Source organism: Dromiciops gliroides, chromosome 2, assembly GCF_019393635.1.
Source record: "Dromiciops gliroides isolate mDroGli1 chromosome 2, mDroGli1.pri, whole genome shotgun sequence".
NCBI lineage: Eukaryota > Metazoa > Chordata > Mammalia > Microbiotheria > Microbiotheriidae > Dromiciops > Dromiciops gliroides.
This window is the reverse complement of record NC_057862.1, coordinates 176809795-176816709: the sequence shown is the minus strand read 5'-3', so window position 1 is coordinate 176816709 and position 6915 is coordinate 176809795. Positions and strand designations below refer to the sequence as shown.

At 36.5% G+C, this 6915-nt stretch overlaps 1 pseudogene; it reads left to right on the top strand.

Annotated features, from left to right (window-relative positions):
• Window positions 1–1605: 1605 nt before the first annotated feature.
• Window positions 1606–2545, top strand: LOC122739968 (annotated as a pseudogene).
• Window positions 2546–6915: the final 4370 nt, after the last annotated feature.

Sequence of the window (6915 nt, the reverse complement as noted above, 5' to 3'; positions counted from 1 at the left end):
CATTGGTCCTACTCAAATTCACTGTGGTTTCTCCTCCACAGCCCACGTTCCCATCACTATGACTTCCCCACTCATTTCTGCAGTAATCTTCTCCCACAGTGTTCTTTGAGGCATAGAGCTTAGGAAGAATAGTCAGTCAGAGAACAAATGTAACTTTTGCTTCAGTGTGTGAGTGTAGAAATTCCAGTGCTCAAACTATATACAGGAAAGGAACTATAGGTATCAACACATGATTTTCTTTATACAGGTTACTATGAAAATCAAGTTTTTAGTAGCCCTATCTAGTTCTATTTCCTAATTTCCTCTTATTTTTAACACCACCACCCCCAGCACCACCAGCGATAATCAGAGGTCTAGTCAAAGAAGAAATAAGATCCTTTTTACTGGTTCACCTCCCAGTCAAAATCCAAACATGAAATCCAAGTGGTTGCCCTATTTTTCTGTTCACAGACCATCCCTGATCTAGACTTTTTCCTCACCTACAACCCAGGACAAATATCCAATAGAGGCTTCTTTTTCAACCTTCATCCTGTCTCATTTTCCTGTACTCTCTCTTTTAATAAATGCTCATTTGGGGCAGCTAGGTGGCACAGTGGATAGAGCACCGGCCCTGGATTCAGGAGGACCTAAGTTCAAGTCAGACCTCAGACACTTAACACTTACAAGCTGTGTGACCTGGGCATGTCACTTAACCCCAGTCGCCTCACCAAAAATAAATAAATAAATGCTCATTTTCCACATACTTTGGTAATAACCACCCATTCCAATATCATATCTAAAAACAATTAAATGTGGACTATTTTTGGTCTCAGCTAGGTTAAGGTTACTATATGATTCTAGGGAGATGTTTGGAGGCCACCATTCACTTAATCACACTTCACACTAAATGTGAATGTGCTTTAAATGCAAGAATATATTGTCCTCTCAATTCCTAACAAAAACTGCATTTTTCATACTACTGGATCCCAAGGATTGAGATGAGAGAACCAATGGTTAAGGTGCAGAATGAACCATTTAATTTAAACACATCCCTATGCACAGATCCTCTGAGCTACTGGTGAGAATTTAGGACCATGAATCATTAAGCAACAGTATCCCTTTTATACATGTCCCTCATGATAAAACAGTAAATATGAATAATGAAGTCATCTCAAAGAGAAGAAGGAAAGTAGATGACTCACTTGGATAGTTTAATTTAGGATAACTACTTCCTCTTCATTTTATTCATAAGCTGTAGGATGCAGAAGTTTAAGGAATTTACCTTTAAACAAAGGGGGAAATATTCTGATTACAAGGTGGGGCTAGTGGTAGTTATTGTTTAAAGAACTATGAGAATATTTCCTAAAAGTTGGTGGGAAACACCCATAGTCTCTGTTTTCAACCTGTTTTCCTCTAGCTAGCCACACACTATAGCCATATCCTTACACTATCACTGAAAAACTAGTTTTTTAGCTCTGGTATGTTCTGGATTTTTTATTTCCAGTATAACATTTTCTTCATATTCGTTTTCTTTATTTCCATGGTTGTCTAGACAGAAGCTATAGATTTCATCCATTCATTTCCATCCCACAGAATTGTTTCCCATTGTTCCTACAGAAACCCAAGATGACCACATCAGAAGAGAATCAGACCACTACAGTGACTGGGTTTATTCTGTTCAGTTTTCCCATCACTAGAGAGGTGGAGCTGCTATTCTTCATGCTCCTTCTGCCCACATACATGATTACACTCCTGGGGAACATCTTCATCATCTACATCATTGTGTCCCACTCATGCCTCTATATACCCATGTACTTTTTTTGCAGTCTCTCTGTCTTGGACATTCTCTTCACCTCTGTCATTTCCCCAAGGGTTCTGGACAACTTGGCTATTGGGGAGAAGACCATCTCCTTTGCTGGGTGTATCACCCTATGCTATTTCTATTTCTTCCTAGAAGTGAAGTCTTATGACCAGTACACTGCCATCTGTAACCCTCTGCAGTGTAGCACCATCATGAGTTTTTCTGTATGCATTGGACTGGTTCTTTTCTCATGGGTGGGTGGTTTTTTTATCTGTTCTCTGCCCCATCACATTCATCTCCAAGTTACCCTTCTGTGGTTCCAATATCATTAACCACTTTTTCTGTAACAGTGGATCTCTTTTCGCCCTGACCTGTACAGACACAACCTCCATTGAATTGCTGGATTTCCTGCTATCTTCCCTAGTCATCCTCTGCTCCCTAATCCTCATTGAATACTACTATGTTTATATCATCACGACCATCTTACACATCCCATCAGCCAGTGGGAGGATGGTCTTTAACACCTGTGCTTCTCACTTGTCTATTGTTGGGATTGCTGGTGGGATCACAGTCTTTATCTATGTGACTCCCTCTCAGAAAGAAACCCTGGAGATCAACAAAATGCCCTCGGTATTGAGCAGTGTGTTGGTACCTTTCCTCAACCCTTTCATCTAAACCCTGCACAATGACACTGTGATGGGGATCCTCAGGGAGGTATGGGTGGGATTCAGAGTATTTTAGTGGGAGAGAGAAAGGAACTACTGAGTTAAGTATATAAAAAAATTCATTGACAAAAGAATTGAATTCTCTTTCTCTTCACCTAGAAGTCTGACTATATATCTGATATTCTTTCTTAGTAGGTCCCCACATATTTGCCATAACAGGAATGGAATTTTTCACTGTCGTTTCCCCAGATTGCTAACTGTTTTTTGATTTGCTCAGATTTCCTATTAGGGGACAGAATGGGGAAGGGAATAAGAGTTTATGAAGCACCTACTATTTGCTAAGAATTATGCTTTACAAATTTTATCTCATTTCATCCTCCCAATAAAACTGGGGGTTAGGTGCTATAATTATCATGATTTTATAGGTGAGGAAACTGAAGCAAACAGAAATTGCATGATTTGCCCAGGATCAAAGAACTATTAAATCTCTGAGGCAGAATTTGAACTCAGGTCTTCTTGACTCTAAGCCGATTGATTGATCCCATCCTTCCACCAAATTGCCTTATAATGATCTTTCCATTTCCACATCATATATATATATATATATATATATATATATATATATATATATATATATATATATATAATATATATAATTTTACTCTACATCACCTCAAACAAATCTAATATTTCACTGAATTCTTCACTGTCATTATTTCTTTCTTCACAATAATGTTCAATTACATTACTGTGACATACTTTTTTCACTCATTTTTCAGTCAATGAGCTTGATTTCCAGTCCTTTGCTACCACAAAGAGTACTTCTATGACAAACTTTGACATTAAAACTCTGACTAATGAAAGGACCAACTGTGATTTCAGAGCACTCATGAGGAAACAAGCTCCCCACATCCCTCTGCCTCCTACGTCCCTAGCAGTGATAAATTTAGGATGCAAAATGAGATCTTTTTTTTGGATGGGAATACTGAGGGAATTTTTTTCACTTGAATATATGTGTCTATACATATGTATATGAAGAAAATTGGGAAAAGAAATGAGAATGATGCAAGAAAATTATGAAGAGAGAATTAACAGCTTGGTAAATGAGGTCCAAAAAATACAAAAGAAAATAACACCTTAAAAAACAGAATTGTCCAAATGGTAAAAGAGAAACAAAAATCCACTGAAAAGAAGAACTCCTTTAAAAGCAAAATAGGCCAATGGAAAAATTCACTGAATAAAATAACTTCTTAAAAAAAGCAAGAATCATCCAAATGGAAAAACTATACATTTTAAATTAGAATTTAATATAGCAATTAGAAATTTAATTTCAAATAAATTATTAAGAATTAATTTAAAAATTAGAAAAACTAGAATTGGGCAAGTGGAAGTTAATGATTCCAAGAGACATCAGAAAAAAATAAAACAAAGTCAAAAGAATGAAAAAATAGAAGAAAATGTGAAATATCTTATTGGAAAAATAACTGATCTGGAAAATAGATGAAGGAGAAATAATTTAAGAATTATTGTACTACCTAAAAGTCACAAAGAAAGAGCCTAGACATCACATTTCAAGAAATTATCAAAGAAAACTGCTCTGATATCTTAGATTTAGAGAGTAAAATGAAAATTTATAGAATCTACCAATAACCTCCTCAAAAAGATCCCAAAATAAAAGCTCCCAGGAATAATCTAACCAAATTCCATAGATCCCAAATCAAAGAGAAAATACTTCAAGCAGCGAGAAAGAAAGAATTCAAATATCATGGAGCCACAATCAAGATAACACAAGATTTAGCAGCTTCCACATTAAAAGAGCAGAGGATGGGGCAGCTAGGTGGTGCAGTAGATTCCTTGGATTCAGGAGGACCTGAGTTCAAATTCTGCCTCAGACACTTTACACACTTACTAGCTGTGTGACCCTGGGCAAGTCACTTAATCCCAATTGCCTCACACACACAAAAAAAAAAGAGCAGAGGACTTGAAATATGTTATTCCAGAAGGCAAAGAAACTAGGATTACAACCAAGAATAATCTACCCAGTAAAACTAAGTATATCCTTCCAGGTCAGGGGGAGGGATTTATATTTCATGAAATAGCAGACTTTCAAGTATTATTGATAAAAAAACCAAAGCTGAATATAAAATGTGACATTCAAACACAAGACTCAAGAGAAGCATAAAAAGGTAAACGAAAGAGTAATCATAAGGGGCAGCCAGCTGGTGCAATGGATAGAATATCAGGCCTGGAGCCAAAAAGACTCGGCTTCCTGAGTTCAAATCTAGCATCAGAAACTTATTAGCTGTGTGACCAAGGGCAAGTCACTTTTTAAATATTTCATTTTATTTTATTTTAATCATAAAAAATATTTTATTATTTCCAGTTACATGTAAAGATAGTTTTCAACATTTGTTTTCATAAGATTTTTAGTTCCAAATTTTTCTTCCTCTCTTCCTGCCCTCCGCCCCTCACCAAGACAGAAAGTAATCTGATATAGGTTATATATGTACAATCACATTAAACATATTTCTGCATTAGTCATGTTGTGGAAGAAGAATCATAACAAAAAGGAAAATCCTCCAAAAATAAAAACAAAAACAAAAGCCAAAACAGTATGGTTCAATCTGCATTCAGAATCCACAGTTCTTTTTTCTGGATGTGGAGAACATTTTCCATCATGAGTTCTTTGGAATTATCTTGGATCATTGCACTGCTGAGAAGAACTAAGTCTATTACAGTTGATCATCACACAATGTTGCCGTTATTGTGCACAATTTTCTCCTGGTTCTGCTCACTTCACTCAGCATCAGTCCACTTAAGTTTTGGGGGGTTTTTTGTTTGTTTGTTTTGGTGAGGCAATTGAGGTTAAGTGACTTGCCCAGGGTCACACAGCTAGTAAGTGTCAAGTGTCTGAGGTCACATTTGAACTCAGGTCCTCCTAACTCCAGGGCCAGTGCTCTATCCACTGCACCACCTACCTGCCCCTGTCCACTTAAGTCTTTCCAGGTTTTTCTGAAACCTGCCTGCTCATCATTTCTAATAGCATAATAGTATTCCATCACATTCATATACCACAACTTGTTCAGCCATTTCCCAATTGATGGGGCATTCCCTCAATTTCCAATTCTTTGCCAACACAAAGAGAGGTGCCATAAATATTTTTGTACATGTGGATGCTTTTCCCTTTTTATGATCTCTTTGGGATACAGCCCTAGCAATGGTATTACTGGGTCAAAGGGTATGCACAGCTTTATAGCCCTTTGGGCATAGTTCCAAATTGATCTCCAGAATGGTTGGATCAGTTCACAGCTCTACCAACAACGCAATAGTGTTCCAATTTTTCCACAGCTTCTCCAACATGTATTATTTTCCTTTTATGTCATATTAATCAATCTGATAGGCATCAGGTGGTACCTCAGAGTTGTTTTAATTTGCATTCCTCTGATCAATAGTGATTCAGAGCATTTTTCATATAACAATAGATAGCTTTAATTTCTTCATTTGAAAACTGCCTGTTCATATCCTTTGACCATTTCTCAATTGGGGAATAACTTGCATTCTCATAAATTTGATTTAGCTCCTTATATATTTTAGAACTGAACTTTAGAACTGATTTTAGAATTATCAGAAACAGTGGATATAAAAATTGTTTCCCGGCTTTCTGCTTTCCTTCTAATTTTGTCTGCATTGCTTCTGTTTGTATAAAAACCTTTTAATTTAATGTAATCAAAATCATCCATTTTGAATTTCATAATATTCTCTATCTTTTGTTTGGTCATAAATTGTTCTTCTCTTCATAGGTCTGAGAGGTAAACTATTCCATCCTCTCCTAATTTACCTATGGTATCACCCTTTATATCTAAATCATGTACCCATTTTGACCTTATTTTAGTATACGGTGTAAGACGTTGGTCTATGCCTAGTTTCTGCCATACTATCTTCCAGTTTTCCCAGCAATTTTTGTCAAAAACTGAGTTCCTATCCCAAAAGCTTGAGTCTTTGGGTTTATCAAACAGTAGATTACTATAGTCATTTACAAAGTGTCTCCTGTGCCTAACCTATTCCATTGATTCACCACTCTATTTCTTAGCCAGTACCAAATAGTTTTGATGACTGCTGCTTTATAGTATAGCTTCAGATTTGGTATGGCTAGCCTGGACAAATCACTTAACCCTGTTTGCTTCAGTTTCCTCACCTATAAAATGAGCTAGAGAAGGAAATAGCAAACCACTCCAGTATCTTTTCCAAGAAAATCCCCAATGGGGTCACAAAGAGTTGGACACAGCTGAAAATGACAACAACAACAATTATAGGGGACTCAATAAAGTTAAACAGTTTACATTCTTATATGGGAAGATAATAAATGTAACTGCTAAGAACTGTATCATTATTAGGGCAGTTAGAAGGTGTCTACATAGACAGAGGGCATGAGTGAGTCAATTATGTTGGGATAATCTCCAAAAAAAAAAA